The sequence below is a fragment of the Camelus dromedarius genome, chromosome 33, assembly GCF_036321535.1.
Source record: "Camelus dromedarius isolate mCamDro1 chromosome 33, mCamDro1.pat, whole genome shotgun sequence".
Taxonomy (NCBI): domain Eukaryota; kingdom Metazoa; phylum Chordata; class Mammalia; order Artiodactyla; family Camelidae; genus Camelus; species Camelus dromedarius.
The window spans coordinates 20,257,067-20,273,568 of record NC_087468.1 but is presented as its reverse complement, the minus strand read 5'-3'; the positions used below and the strand labels follow the sequence as shown (position 1 = coordinate 20,273,568).

The window sequence follows — 16,502 nt, the reverse complement described above, 5'->3', positions numbered from 1 at the left end:
AAAGTATACTCTGTATCTCATCAAGTATAAGATGGGAGACCCAGCTGGTGTCATTCATCCATCCATCCCACACCCGCTGATTAATTTAACCCAGTATTTATGCGCTAGGTGCACGCTGCAAAGGGCACGTGCTTAGAAACGACAAAGCCGGAGTCAGGTAGCTCCTGACCCTAAGTCTGCACCTCTCTCTTCCAGGCAGGTGTGCTGACTCCATGAGCCCCTCCCCAAAGAGTTAATGCTGATCTGACCCTGGTCAGACACACGCAAGACTTCATTTAGCAACAAGTTCATTGGTGCTGACCAAGAGCTGTGACAGGAGATAGACCCCAATGTCTCGTCCTTCTGAGACTGGGTTAGGGGCAAGGAGGAGGGGAAAGGAACGGGAGGTGTAAAAATAACGGCACAGTCTTAGACCACAAGTGTGGTGCAGCTGAAAAAGCCAATGGACTTTGCCTCTTATTAATGGACACAACAAACTCCAGCTCATGTTTACAGAGCACTTACTGTATGTGGACCACTGGTTCAAGCCCTTTACCTGCACAGTGTGAAGGGTGTGTGTTTTGCAATTCGGATGTCTCTGTGAATCCTGGCCTACCACTTTGGGGAAACCACTTAGCCTCTCTGTGCCTTCATTTCTTTGCCTGGAAAATAGGGTAATACTAACTTTATATGGTCCTATAAATAAAGATTAAATGAGTGAAAATATAAAATGCCAAACTTGAACCATGTCCTGGCACAGAGTAGGCACTCAGTATTATGATGAGCAATCATTATCCCATTAGTCAGTCACAGTCTGTAGAGAAGGCAGACTATTTCTTCCTATTTTACTAAAAATGGTTTGAGAGACTAAGTCAAAGTGCTTAAGGTCACAGAGTTAATAAATGGCAGAACTGGGATTTGAACACGGGCAGCCTGACTCCAAAGCCTACAAGCTTAACCACCACCGTGAACACAGCACTGTACTATGTTCCAGGTACACATGACTGGTCAGGGGATCCCTTATACAGTGCAGTAAACACTACAAGAGACACAATGAAAGAAAAAAGGGGCTGGGGCTGGGGTAGCAGGGAGGGACAGAACTGAGCCATCTCCAGGAACTAAAGAACACTTCACCCAGAGGGGTACTTGAGCTGTAGTCTCAGAGAATGATGAGGAATTTGCCAGCCATGGAGGAGGAAGGGCATTCCAAAAAGTCAAGACCTAGAACACCAGGAGAATAGTACGGGAGGAAGTGTCATAAGGTGAGTCTGGGAAGGTAAGTCGACGCCAGCGTGAACAGGCACGTATGCCAACGTCGGAGGTTAGTTTTTATTCTGTAAGACAGTGATTCTCAAATTTTAATATGCACAGGATCTATCTCTGGTGCCTGTAAAACACGCCCAGATTCCTGTCCCTTCCGTTAGCACAGGGAGCCCAACAAGGTTATTAAGGCAGTGTAGTAGCATGGCCTGCAGTGGGTTTTTTTTTTTTTTAATTTTTTTTTTTTTTTTACTTGTGGTATAGTTGGTTTACAATGTGTCAATTTCTGGTGCACAGCACAATGCTTCAGTCATATCTAAGTATACGTACATTCATTTTCATATTCTTTTTCACCATAGGCTACTACAAGATACTGAATATACTTCCCTGTGCTATGCTGTATAAACTTGTTTATCTATTTTATACATACCAGTCAGTATCTGCAAATCTCAAACTCCCAGTTTATCCCTTCTCACCCCCCTCCCCCCCGGCAACCACAAGTCTGTATTCTATGCCTGTGAGTCTGTTTCTGTTTTATATATAAGTTCATTTGTATTTTTTTTTTTAAGATTCCAGATTTGAGTGATATCATGTGGTATTTTTCTTTCTCTTTCTGGCTTACTTCACTTAGAATGACATTCTCCAGGGCCATCCATGTTGCTGCAAATGGCATTATTTTATCATTTTTGAAGGATAAGTAGTATTCCATTGTATAAATACACCAAATCTTCTTTATCCAGTCCTCTGTTGATGGACATTTAGGGTGTTTCCATGTCTTGGCTATTGTAAATAGTGCTGCTATGAACGTTGGGGTGCAAGTGTCTTTTTGAGTTAGGGTTCTCTTTGAATATATGCCCAGGAGTGGGAGTGCTGGGTCATATGGTAAGTCTGTTTGTGGCCTTTTGAGGAATCTCCATGCTGTTTTCCACAGTGGCTGCACCAAAATGCATTCCAACCAACACTGTAGGAGGGTTCCCTTTTCTCCACACACTCTCTAGCATTTATCATTTGTGGCAGTGGTTTTAACAACAGAATTCTAGCACTGGAATGAGGGGGGATTTGGGACAGAGGCTGGTACGATCAGCCAAACTGAAGCAGGTAAGAGGATGAGAGTTGGGAATGACAGCGCTCTTCATCAACTGATAAATTAATACAGTGGTTTCTCATCGTCAGCAAGCACCACTAGAGTGGGATAATTCTTTGTTGTGCGGAGCTGTCCTGTGCATCCCAGGACGCTTAGCACCATCCCTGGTCTCCACCCATCAGATGAATAGCATCCTTCCCCACTAACATGTTAATAGCCAGGAATGTTCCTAGACATTGCCAGATGTCATCTGGGAGGCAAAACCAAAATCCTAGTTGAGAGCCACTGCTTTGAATCCTCCCATCCTTACTTTACAGATGAGGAAATAGAGACACAGAAAGCTGCACAAAGTTCTCATCCAGGATTCAAACGCTGACGGTCTCACTCCAGGGCTTGGGATCTTAGCCATTAAGCTTAATGCCTTTTGCGGAGAGAGACTCAAGCCAGCCTTTTGGGGAAGAATTACATATTTGGTGACAGGCTGGATGGATGATGGGAAAGGATGAAAGAGTGAGGGTCAAAGGTGAAACATCAGTGCTTACCACTGAACTGTGAGGACAGTAGGTACTAAATAAATCATCTGCATTCGAATGGAATCAAGATGTATTTGCTCAAAATAGAAAAAGCCCAGTCCCCCGTAGTATAAGCCAATGGTAGGATCCTACTCAGACCGGACAGAGGAACCCTTAGGGCTGGGCATGGGATGTGCACTACAAAGCAACCCATTCCCAAATCCTGGCTGGGCCCCTTCTCAGCTTTACAGCCCTGGTGGCATTACTGAACCTCTGCACGTCATTTTGCCCGTTTGGAAACTAGGGATAGGAGTTCCTAATCAGAGGCTTCATGTGAGAACTCAGGCAGTTAGTAAGAGCAAAATGGCAAGCTAGCACGAAGTGGTTGGCTGTCCTCTCCTTCCAAGCCAGCCTCGTTACCTCCATGTCCCACGTGCGTCCCATATCCAGTGCTCCTCCCCACCCCTACACTCCAATTCTTGGGAACCCCAAATAGAAGGGCAAGGAGCTGACGGCGCCCCTCTCCACTAGCAGAGCGTCTCCCTGAGGCTACAGGGGCCCCAAGGGCCTTTTCACTCCCCAATCCGCTTTGATTTCAGGGGGTCAACTGGGGGTCGCCAAAAGCATGTGGCCAGCTGAGTGCTTAAAAGGAGCCAGGTAAATGAGTTCAACGTGAGCCACGGAGAATTCGGGCAGGTTCGCACCCGGCAGGCCAGGGTCAAAGCCAGTCCGTGTCGCGGGGCCCGCATGCTCAGCCCCTGGTCCCAGAGGCGGAGGAGGAGAGAGGCGCCGAGATTTGTAAAGGACTCGCTCTCTAGCTCTCCGAAGCCGGACTGCTTAAGCAGGGAGCAGAGAGTTGTTGGCACCAGAAAACGCGGGGCGGAGGCAACAGGAAAGTGCGAGGAGAGAGAGAGGGAGAGAGAAAGTGCTGGGAAGCGAAGTTCCCAGGGGGACCCAGCCTGGAACACCCGGGCAGGGGGTCAGCAGTGCTCCGGTGTTTCCGAAGAGGGGCTGAAGCGGCCAGGCCAGGGCCCGCTGGGGATGCCGGGCGCCCGCGCGCCCCGAGCGCGCTCACCGTCGCCGCTTACCTTCGCTGGCACCGCCGGCGCGCACTTCCGGGGTCTGAGGTCCGGGCGCCGGGGGCCCGAGCCGGGGGACCAGAGCCGACCCCTAAGGGAAGGACGCCACCAGGCTGGCACTGGCGCCTGGGGAAGAAATCCCAGCGGGGGACTCGCCACGGCTGGCGCGGGGCGCGGGGTCCCGGGCGGCAGCGCCGAGCCCCGCAGACGCCGGAGGAGCGCGAGTCCGCGGGAGGAAAAGGTTGCCTCATTTCCTTCGGTCTCCCCCTCCACTCCACCCACTCTGCCCGGGACCTGCCCTCTCCCCCCACCCCCCGCCCCCTTCCCCAGGCGAGCGGCCCCTGTGGGCCCTGGAGAGACGCGGAACCTGACTGGCTGCGGCGGGCGGCGGCGCCTCCCTCCGCATCGAGTCGGTTCGAGCTCCCGCACTCCTTCCTCCCTTGGGCGCTTCTGACCGTGTGCAGGGCCCTGGAGGGTTCCCCGGCGGCTGTCCCCACCCTGGCCCAGAGCTCTACCCCTTCCCTCTGCTGGGACGAGCCAGGTTTGGAAGCAGACCCCCAAGCGGCTGCCAGCATCCATGCTCTCCTTCCTGTCCTGTCGCCTGCTTTGAGCTCCCATTAAACTATGGGAAATAATACTTACTTTGTTGAATTTGGTCAACTTTTTTTTTTCCAGGTGGGGAGTTTAAAACCTGATGCATAATCTTAAAGGAATGTTCATTTTGATCGGAAGGAGAGCAGCTGAGGTCTTTGTTTGGCTTGCTCATTCAGAGTTGGGGTTTTCTTTCTTAAATTCAACAACCGTTAGGCTGATAGGCTCTCAGCTGGGCGCCGGAAACTTAGAGAAGAATCAGAAGGGCATACTGTTCCCAGACAGTCGTCATACGTGACTAGTGCGGGCAGCGGGGGTCCAGGGATTCTGTGGTCCCTTAAGAGGTAGGTCAAGACCTGGAAGAGCTTTCTACAGAGTAAAACCGGCGTGCGCAGTGCCAAGAAGGAGTCAAAAAAGCCCCATGAGGAGACGATCTAGCAGAGAGCACAGCCAGGTTGGGGAGTGACGGTGGACGAACATGGAAGAGAATGTTGCCCAGTCTATTAAGAGAGGACAGGGGCTGCAGGGAGCAGTGGGTGGAATCGACAAGAGCTGATAGGGTGCGGATTGAGAGGATGAAGGAAAGAGGTGATTTCCAGGCCTCTGGCTGGAGTAACTAGTGACCACTGGATGACCAGAATCCAGAGCACCTTCTGGAGAGGCTATTCCAAGTGTGGTCTGGGAACTGGCAGTATTACCATGAACTGGGAGCTTGTTAGATATGGGAACTTTCCAGTCCCACTTAATGTACTGAGTCAGAATCTGCATTTTAATAAGATCTCCAGATAATTCAAATGTGCATTAGAATTTTGAAAGCACTGATGTCTAGGCCACTGACTGTATATTAGAGTGACTGCATATTAGACCATGGATCCCTGACTGTACATTAGGAACACCTGGAGAGCTTTAAACACCAGTCTGAGGCCCCTGCTCCCACAAATGCTTATTTAATTGGTCTGGTGTAGGACTCCAAGATCAATATTTTTTTAAATGCTTCTCAGATGATCTAATACAGTCAGAGCTAAGAACCACCGTTCTAGACTTATTCAAGAACTACTTCATTTAGTTTTGAAATGCACCTCTTCAGAAAAGAACACCTATGTGTAGATGAAAATATAAAAGACTAGTTATGTCACTCTCATACAGAGGCAGCTCGCCTGCTGAAAAGGGCCCTTGTCTCCTAAACTGATCAGGGAACCAGATTCTAGCCCCAGATGGCCAGCAGAGTACTCTCTGAACTTGGGCAAATACTCCGCACTCAGACCTCAGTTTCTTTATCTGTCAAATACATACATAACTAACTCCAGATTTCACACCCTGGCTTGTAAGGTGCCGTGATCAGAGCTCCTCCTAACTCTCCAGCTTTATCAGCAGGGAGACAGAGAAGTGGTATTGAGAAGTGGGTTTTCTTGGCGTAACACTATTTGTACCAGCCCAGTGTAACTGCCATGGATGAACACCGGAAGTCAGAGAATTGTGTGCTGAGCAAACGGCGATACAAATAGGTGGTGCTCAATAAATGTGAAAGAAAGAAAAGCAAAAAAAGGAAAGAAAGAAAGAAAGAAGGAAGGAAGGAAGAAAGAAAGAAGAGAAAGAGAAGAGAAGAGAAAGAAAGAAGACACAAATGTTAGTAGGTGTCAGAGACTTTCCATAGATTGGCCCCAACCCAGAGCCTATTCGCTTGCTCCCTAAACTGGAGGAAAGACGTTTGGAAGCACTCTGACCCATGGACCCAGCTTTGGATTAAAAATTACTACTATTAAGAACTGCCAACATTTGTTACAGGCTTAGTACACACCAGGCATTGGGCTAAACGCTCTGCTTAGGATCACCTCATATCACTATAATGAAGAAGGTACTGTAGAACCATGCACTCCATCTAGTCTCAGGAGTCGTAGATATAAAGGGGTGAGAACTGCCACGAGGGCAGCCCCTGCCTCTGGTTGTGCAGCTGGACCTAAGTGGCCAGAGAGCCCTTTTGGGGTCATTCTCCAAAGCATGCATCCTTGCATGGAAACCAACCTGAGGGAAGAGCTGCAGAGTGACTGCTCCAGAATCCTATAGAAATGGATGCTTCCAGAACAGCTATCTCAGGAGACCTGTGGACTATGGTTAAGCCTTGGAAGGAACTCTTCAAAGCTACCCACTTCATGGTTGCATGTGTGTGCACTTACTGCCTTACTTACTAACAAGAGCCTCTTAGGTGCCCAACCCTGCACCAGTCCTTTACACATATAATTCTTTTAATCTTCACAGCATCTTGACATGTTAAGTACTCTTGTTTTTCATATTTTATAGATGAGAAAACTGAGATTTCATGAAGTGAAGATCTGTTTGTTCCAGCAACCCAGGTTTCTCAAGTGCTACATTTTAATACCACAACTGTCCACATTCACCACGACCCTTTCCATAGGAAGGAAAGTCCTCATTTCAGGTCCCACTCACTTCTTACAGTTATGCAATCATCAAAACTCTCTGTTTTCCACCAATCCCGTAAGTTGTCTGTGATTGCCTTTTACTAAGATACTATGTGTGGCTTGATCCTCCATAGCCTGAGATGAGGAGAGATAAACTGTGGACAGTTAAGGGAAACCAAAAGCACTGTGGAGATTTATCCCAAAATGAGAGGGTCCAGTACATCACTAGTGGCACAACTATCATGAAAGAGGGAAGCCTGTATTTTCCATCTCTGGGGGGACATAATTAAATAATAGCAGAACAATTTAGACTTTGGATCGGATGTGAGAAGGGGTATTAAGACCCTCTGCTGGGCCAGGGGATTTGCTCAGGGGCTACCTTGTGCAGCTACTCCCCTGGTCACGGGACTTAGGGCTGAGGTGGATAGGAGCACAAGCTGGGTCTGAGCCACACAGGATGAGCCGGGCAGGGGCACAGGCAGGAGGGAGTCCTTGTGCAGGAGGGAGTCCTTGTGTGTAACTGGAGCGCGCAGCTCCAGCTGCAGCCAGGGGCAGGGGTTAGAAGGGGAAGGAGGCTCATCCCAGGACCCCAGCACCTGAAGTAGCTGCTCCACGCGTGGCTCCAGGCCCAGGGCTGTGAACCGAGCTCAGTGTGAGCACTCTTGCTGATGTGCATCCCAGCAGACCTGGGCCTCCCTGCAGGGCGTTCAGGACTACCACAGCACTGGTGGTAAGAGCAGGGCTCCACCATCCTGCACGCTGGTGTCCTGGCCAAGCAGCACGTCCAACTCATAGGAGAGGTCTATTCCTCAGAGCCCCTTCACTCCGCACGAAGGAGGAGTGGTAGTTTCAGCCTCAGTCAGGGGAGGCTGTGGCATTTCTTCAGCAACACTAATGTCGCGATCCTGGGTGGAAGGATCCCTAAGTCCACATTATCACTGAGCCCTACGGATCAGCTTCGACAAGGACCCCAAACACATTTCTGCTGCTTCCGTTTCCCAAACTCCCACCCGGGTTTGCATGATTTCGTACAAAGCTCACTGTGGCAAATTTTTACTGGTGCTGGTTTTTGCCTTAAACAAAAATACAGCCTCAAACTGATTACTTCCATTTTACTGTTGAGGAAACTAGGCACAGCACCGAAGGGGAGAGCATAATACAAACCGGAGCTACCAGCTGAGCTAAGGTGAGACCTTCAGGCCCCTGTGGTTTTACCCCCAAATGAGGAGCTGCTTAAGGTACTACAGGATGCCAGCCATGAGGTGGGAATGCAGTTTGGTGCAGCCACTGTGGAAAACAGCATGGAGATTCCTCAAAAGACTAGGAATGGACTTACCATATGACCCAGGAATCCCACTCCTGGGCATATATCCAGAAGGAACCCTAATTCAAAATGACACCTGCACCCCAATGTTCATAGCAGCACTGTTTACAATAGCCAAGACATGGAAACAGCCTAAATGTCCATCAACAGATGACTGGATAAAGAACAGGTGGTATATTTATACAGTGGAATACTACTCAGCCATAAAAACCGACAACATAACGCCATTTGCAGCAACATGGATGTCCCTGGAGAATGTCATTCTAAGTGAAGTAAGCCAGAAAGAGAAAGAAAAATACCATATGAGATCACTCATATGTGGACTCTAAAAAAAAAGAAAAAAGAAAAAAAAAGAAAGGAAGAAAAGAAAAAGACAAATGAACATAAATACAAAACAGAAAACAGACTCACAGACATAGAACACGAACTTGCGGTTGCCAGAGGGGGAGGGGGGCTGGAAGGGACAGACTGGGAGTTAGAAATCTGTAGACACTGACAGGCATATGTAGAATAGATACACAAGATTATACTGTACAGCACGGGGAAATGTATACAAGATCTTGTGTTAGCTCACAGCGAAAAAGTATGCAACAATGAATATATGTATGTTCCTGTATAACTGAAAAATTGTGTTCTACACTGGAAACTGACACAACATTGTAAACTGACTATACCTCAATAAAATAAAATTTTAAAAAAATGATGCCAGCAGTGAAGTATGTCCAGATATGTCCTCTCCCAAAATCATCTGGCCCTGTGTAGCCCCTTTACCAATGTGTTTCAATTTAACTGCCATTTCCTGGAGCCACCTGCTCTTCACAGGGACTTGCCCTAGACACCGTAAGCAACCTTGCTGCAAGTTATACCCAAGCCTCACTGAGGCGTATTCTGAAATACCAAGCTGGGGTCCAGACCGGACCAACTGAATCAGAATTTCTAGGCGTGGGGCCCCCCTTTTTTGTTTTTTTTTTTTTAACCTCTGCAGGTAACTAAAATGTGCAGTCAGGATAGAGAACCACTTCAGTAGGAAATGCAGAGACAAAGCCTGGGTCCTGACAGGTGAGGAGCTTGCAAAATAGTAAGGCTCTCGGTTTAGTAATGGATGATCGCCGAAAGTTATCAGGAAGAGGAAGATATTAAAAATCTCTCTCTTGACCAAAGCATGTCAAGATGATGCCAAACTAACAAATACCCCTAGACTTAGCCTTGAGTGAGAGAGGGCATCACCACACGGCGAAGAGCAGGAAATCCGGTTCCGCCCCAAGAAAACGCGAACGATTGAAACCAGAATCCTTGTCCCTTCTCTGATGGCACTGTTATTTACAAGACGCCTTCAGACATCAAGCAGTTATGAATTCCAGAAATAGTAAATGATCTCCAGGAGTGTCGGAGCAAGGCAGTCATGTAAATCGAAAAATGAAAGACAAAAGAAATTGCCTCATGGCCTGATGAGAGGCTAATAGATGCACAGACAGAGACATCGGTGTGTCACCACTAATGATGTCACTTTAGGAAAATCAGAAGGCTGAGAATTGTTTTTTTAATGTTCTGCCCTACAGTCATTTCATATTCATTCATCTTAACAAAAGTAAGCTGGAAAAAAATGTGTACTTGTTTAAAATATTAGTCAGGAAAGGTAAGACAATTTCTCTTTCTTTCTTTGCTTCTTTGTTTCTTCCTTCTTTCCTTCCCACCTTCCTTCCTTCCTTCCCACCTTCCTTCCTTCTTTTTTTTAAACCATGTTCTCACTTTTGCCGTTGCATTCCCTGGCAAAGTAATGGGATGTCTGTTAAGTCCCATGGATAGTCATTAACCAGGTGGCATTTAAGTTTATTCATCTCACAACAGCCCGATGAAATGGAACTAGTCATTCGATAGTGTTAGCTACTAACACCTGCTCCTCGACACCAAGGTTGAAGAACGCAGCACCACTCATTTATAGTCCAACCTTTTACCAACATTTTACAAGGCCTAATGGATGCCTTTAATAACCAAATAAATCAGTGATGACAGTTGTGCCCCCTCTGCATTCTAGTTTCCAGATGTAGGTAATGAAATTAACATGCTCAGTCCTTCTCTTCCTTTCCAGAATGGGGTGCTTTACCTGTACAGAGGACTACAAGAGGATGTTGGAAGCACCGGTACAAAAAATTTTAATAATACTAAAAGGCTCAGGGAGCTTAAGCTGTACATGCCCCATCCAGCCTCCGGTGTGCTCATCACCTCCCCTACCTTTCTTAAAATGTTACATGCCCAAAGGGGATGAAATAATGAGGAACAGATATCAATTAAGCAAGTCTTTATTCTATTACAAAGTGGAGGCTTATCTCTCATTGAGTCATTTCCTCACAGGCCCAGTCAGAAGAGTAGAAGTCGAAATCCTCTTTGCTCAACCACTTTATCTTGCTTGAGGTAATAGAGTGGAAATCAAAATATTTCTCTAGCCAGTTTCTGCTGCCCAACACAACATTACCTCTGATTAATGATAGGTTTTAAATCAAAACGTGTTCACCAGTTAAGCCGTAAACATAGCTGAGTGTAAATTTTGCTTTTGTTTTGTTCCCTTTATTTTCCATAAGGAGATTGTCACGCCCAGGCTGACACCTCCTTTACTTTTTTCATCTTGGCTAACAAGTTTAAATAAGCATGGGCAGAATTTCATTCAATAAATCGTTCATACAAAACAGTCTCTTTCTAACAAAGAGGAAGTTACTGTAAAATGGAGAAGTTTTAATTATTTAAAAAATGAGGCACTAGAACTATGAAGCATGCCTAGTAAAACTGTTAATAGTTGTGCTTTAAGAAAATGCAAGTTAAATGGGCAGAAGACCTAAACAAGCAATTCTCCAATGAAGACATACGAATGACCAATAGGCACATGAAAAAATGCTCAATATCACTAATTATAAGAGAAATGCAACTCAAAACTACAATGAGGTATCACCTCACACCAGTCAGAATGGTCATCATTCAAAAATCCACAAATGATAAATGCTGGAGAGGGTGTGGAGAAAAGGGAACCCTCCTACAGTGTTGGTGGGAATGCGGTTTGGTGCAGCCATTGTGGCAAACAGTACGGAGATTCCTCAAAAGACTAAAATTAGACTTACCATAGGACCCAGCAATCTCACTCCTGGGCATATATCCAGAGGGAACCCTAACTCAAAAAGACACCTGCACCCCAATGTTCACAGCAGCACTATTTACAATAGCCAAGACATAGAAGCAGCCTAAATGTCCACTGACAGATGACTGGATAAAGATACCATTGTGGTATATTTATACGATGGAATACTACTCAGCCTTCAAAACTGATAAAATAATGTGATTTGCAGCAACATGGATGGCCCTGGAGAATGTCATTCTAAGTGAATTAAGCCAGAAAGAGAAAGAAAAATACCATGTGATATCACTCATATGTGGAATCTAAAAAAAAAAAGACAAATGAACTTATATATAAAACAGAAAGACTCACAGACATATGATGCAGACTTGTGGTTGTCAGAGGGGAGGGGAGTGGGAAGGGATAAACTGGGAATTTGAGATTTGCCGATACTGGCAGGTATATATAAAATAGATAAACAAGTTTATACTGTATAGCACAGGGAAATATATTCAATATCTTGTAGTAGCCTATGGTGAAAAAGAATATGAAAATGAATATATTCATTCAAGTGTGACTGAAGAATTGTGCTGTGCACCAGAAAGTGACACAACATAAGCTGACTATACCTCAATTAAAAAAAAAAAGAAAATGCAAGTTATAGCTTTGTCCCTGAGCTTGTGTCGGCACCTCTTGGCAGCACTGTCCACTGTTGGTCACCTTCTGCTTCACAAAATCTTCTCCCTTCACTTCTGCATTTCCCCATCTCCCAGAATCTCTTTTATCTTTGTGGTCATTCCTCCTTTGTGACCTTCCTTAAATGGCTTTGTTTCGTAATAATGCATCTGTTAATGTCACTAAAATCCTTTGGGAGTTGCCCACCTTCTACAGGATAAAGTCTAGACTCCTTTGCATGGGATGCAAAGCCCTTCGGGATCGGCCCCACCTAACTTCCCCACCCAACTTCCCCACCCATCCTGTAACAACCTGTCATGCTTCAGCTGTATCAGCCTCCTTCCTGTTTCCTAAACCTGTCATGTTATTTCACACTTCTGTATCTTTGTACAGAATGTTCTCAACTCCACCCCCATCCTCCCCTGAGGAATTCTAATTCATCTTTAAAGAGTCAGGGGAAAAAGGTGAGCAATTCTGGAAAGGTTTCCCTGAGCCTAATTAGAGGAAACACTCCCTTCTGGGTCCCTGGCATCTGTGACATGTCTTTATCGTGAACTCTGCAACGTGCTGCCTCAACTGTGAGGGCAGTAGATGCTTGTTCTCCAGAGTTTGGCTCAGTGCCTTGTACCCAGTAGGTGATTAGGGTGCAAGAACCATCACACTTATTTCTCTAAACTGAATTTAATTTGCCCAGAGCTCTTTACTCCCTCCATAGGGAAATTTAACCTCAGTCCTTATTGGGGCGTGCCCCCTCCCCAAGGTCAAGGGTATGTTCCTGGTGAAGTCAGAGCATGCAAAGAGGGCCCTCCAAACTCTGTCTGCACTGGTCCCCACATCCAGGCTTATTTTCCAGTCCTGTGTGGACCCAGGAGGCGGGTTCTTCTGAGCCCTGGGACTTGGGATTTTTCCACAGGGGTTCTCAAGGCCACAGTCCTTAATGCTTAGCTGTTTCTACTCTACCCCACCCCTCCTCCTGCCCCTCAGCAGCCCTCACTGGGAGTGCTGTGGGAAAGGAAGCCCCGGGCAGTCACACTTCATGAGCACCCTCAATAACCTTGTTTTTCTTTCTTTTTCAGGGACCTCCTTAGCCTGCAGTCAGGATGTGCACCCTCAGAAACCCGAAGCCCCCACTCCAGCGCCAGCACAGGGCACACGGTTCCCCTCAGTGAGCACAGGTGGCCGAAACAAAGCCAAGAGTAAGGGTGTCGTCTTCTCCTGGAAAGTCCGTTTTCACCCCTGCAGCCAAAAGGCCCCCAAAGACAAGGGCACACAAGAGTTTTCCTACCTTCTTGGTGCAGAGGAGAGACGAGCGCTGACAACAAAGAGAGAAAGACACAAGAGAGCTTCTCAATAAGTTATCTTGCCGTGCAGTACTCAGTGAATTCGTTCAACTGCTTAATTAAGAGCAGAAGTGCCCCTGAGAAAATACATGAATGAGATTTCTCTCCGGAAGAAAAGCACCCGTACTCAGCAGCCTCCTCCCTTCAGCTTAAGCCTCCTCCTTCTTTCCGTGGGGACGGAGACCCTAAGATGCCTGGGGCCCTCCCAGCTGTGGTGCAGGAATGCCACTCACAGGGCCGAATTTAGGTTGAACTGCCGGCCTGGGTTGCTCACACGGACACTTGTAGCGGCTGTGCTGACCTGCTTTCTCTCACGGGTGCTTTTAATCTCTTTAAATCTCTCCCAGCCAGTGAGAGAACTGAAAGCCCGGCTGAGAGGCAGTGGAAGACAGACGCTGCAGGTCACAGGCGAGAGGGGGTTAAAGCCTACGGGGGGGGGGGGGGGGGGAGCAGGCACATGCATAATCCTTCCAGGAAAGCACGCGTTACTGGGGAGGAGAGAGCTGCCAATGTAACTTTGTTCCGAGAATAAATAGCACATTTTCCCTCCGTGTTTGCTTTTCTCTCTTTGATCCCCTTGAAGCCCTCTGGAAATGCCCAGCCAGGATTCTTTCCCTCCCTTCTGAGGCTGAAGAGAAGGAGCCCAAGAACTCTCTTGAGATTCCTCAAACGGAGGCATAAATAGGGAACCCCAGGCCATGATGGAGCCACGGGGCCTGTGGAAACCTAGGACCCAGACATTTTCTCAGTGAAGTTTAATCACCACAAATATGCCATGGTGTTTCCAAACATGTCGTCACGGTGCCCAGAAGCTGTCTAAAAGGGAGTAATCATAGACAGGGTCTATAACCAAAGCCACTGAGAGTCATGGGGGTTTAAAAACAAAAGGAGAAAAGTGGTGCTCGGGTGGGTTAATGTTTAGCTTTTATCCTAGGCAGTGGTGAAAGTCTGCACGCAGAGAGGCTGCCCAAATCATGCCCTCACCGTGGGGAGTTTATGATTAAAATGCTCTAGAAACCGCGGTCCCTAGTTAAGCAGTTCCCCCTCTTTTTTCACCCAGATAGCTTCATTTCAAGGGAGTTGTAGGTAGGATGGTACCAATGAAAGATAAGGGCCTTGGCCTCAGACAGATCTGCATTCAGTTCTGGCTTTTCCACGTACTGGTTGTGAGATAAAGCAAGTTAAGTGTTTGGTTTCCTTGTCTGTCAGACGGGAGTAACACCACTTCTACAACGAGCATCAAAATACACGAAATGCGACGTGTAAACCCAGCAACGTGCTTGGCTCTGAATGTTCAATAAATGCCAATCCCCTTCCTTTTTTAGAGGGAGTATAAAGTTTACTCGTACATTTTAAAAATGACCAATTAGTTACAGAGAATATAGTAAAATTAGTCAAAAGTAATGTCATGTGATTTGTTTTTAAAGTGGCTGTGCCGTACAGGAAAAGCCACGGCTGTAGTGACCACATGGGAGACTCACACAAGAGCACCTAGACATATTCCTCAAAGAAACGTGCAAATTTTCATTTTTTCTTTTTCCATTTTTAATTTCTGAATTTTAGCTCTATTTTAAGTCCTTTCGGTAGGTGATATTAACATCTGAAGTTAAAGTTACAGGCCTGTCGCCATCTTCTTTGAATATTTCATCTTTCTATTCCTATGAATATAATCATCTTTCAGTTGCATGATTCCTTCAGCCTGATTCACATTTCATACCCCAACGAATGCATTGTTGATAGAGACTGCATATTGATTCCGCTATTAATCTCTTCATATCACTGTCAGGTCCTTCAAGGCTACGCTTCTGCTCACACATGAAGTTAACAGCCAGCCACGTGTTCCCTCTGCTTCCCTTGTGAGTAGTTCTTATTTTATGGGTAGCTAGGGTGCCCGTTTAGGACGTTAGACGACTACTGCATAGATAAAACCAGTCATGGAAATGTAATGTAACCGCTGCCTCTTCACAGTGTAGTATTCAAGTCAGAAGATACTTCCTCAGCAACGGTTAATGCCGAAAGCCCAGCCATATACGCCCCACTCGACGGGAAAGCACATACAAAATGAGGTTCAGGTCTGGAAAGTGTCAAGTAACAGGTGCGTGTACATTCCGCCCTCCACATCCACAGTTCCACGTCTGTCAGTCCAACCAGCTGCAGATCAAAAATATTTTTCCAGAGCATTCTAAAAAGGAAAACTTGAATTTGCTACACACTCCAGCAACTAATTATATAGCATTTCCATTGTATTAGGTATTAAAAGTAATCAAGTGATGATTTAAAGTACACGGGAGGATTTGCAGTGGTCATTTGCAAATACTATGCCATTTTATATAAGGCACTTGAGCATCTGAACATATTGGAACCTTCAAGGGGTCCTGGAACCAATCCCCTATGGATACCAACAAATAACTGTGTTGTCATAAAACTGCACGGAGGCACTGATCAATGGCCAATCGTGACAGTCAGTTCTAGGATCCTCCAAAGGGTAGAGGTATCCAAAGGAAAACTTCATGGAGATGGGCAGGCTAGCTCTGGACAGAAAGATAAGGAAAAACCAGGCATATCTTGGAAAAGCTAACAGATTTACCTTGCTTCATAGAATCCCCTTGGGTGATATTTGGAATGGAAATTGGGGAATGTGGTGGCTTAAATGTGATGGCAAATTCTTTGTCACTATCTGTATCTAGAGGCAGACTTCACTCCTAATTTTGAGTCTGGGCTGGTTCTGTGACTGATTGACAAATAGAACATAGCAGAAATAATGCCATGCCAGTTTGGGGCCTAACCTTTAGGAGAAACAGTAGTTTTCACTCCCTGCTTTTGCTTCTGAGATACTGCCTCTTCGGATTCAGCCACCATGCTATGAGAAGCCCAAGCCACGTGGAGAAGCCATGTGTAGGCTCGTTGATCAAAGCCCCAGCCGAGCTCCCACCTAACAGACAACATTAAGACCACCATGTGAGTGAGTCAGCTTGCATATTGCAACCCAGTAAAGCCCCCAGATGACTCCAGTCAATACCACAGGGAGCAGAAGATCTACTCGACTGAGCTCCGTCAACCCACAGAATTGCAAGAGACAATAAAATAGTCTTGCTGTGAGGTACAAACTTTGGAAGTGGTATGTTACACAACAGGTAA

General features: G+C 46.4%; 1 protein-coding gene across 6 annotated transcripts in view; it reads right to left on the bottom strand.

Moving 5' to 3' along the window:
- The window catches only part of EVA1A (eva-1 homolog A, regulator of programmed cell death), an 80,467-nt gene that overhangs the window by 42,586 nt on the left and 21,379 nt on the right, over nt 1-16,502 (bottom strand). For 3 of the 6 annotated variants that reach the window (XM_064481983.1, XM_064481980.1, XM_064481984.1), the window contains exon 1: nt 3,924-4,172. The exons of 1 other annotated variant lie outside the window; for it this stretch is intronic. The gene's annotated coding sequence lies outside the window, so the exon portion shown is untranslated. Of the gene's footprint in view, nt 1-3,923; nt 4,177-13,309; nt 13,719-16,502 lie in introns of those variants that run through there. 2 more of the 6 variants (XM_064481982.1, XM_064481985.1) reach the window with 2 other exon arrangements.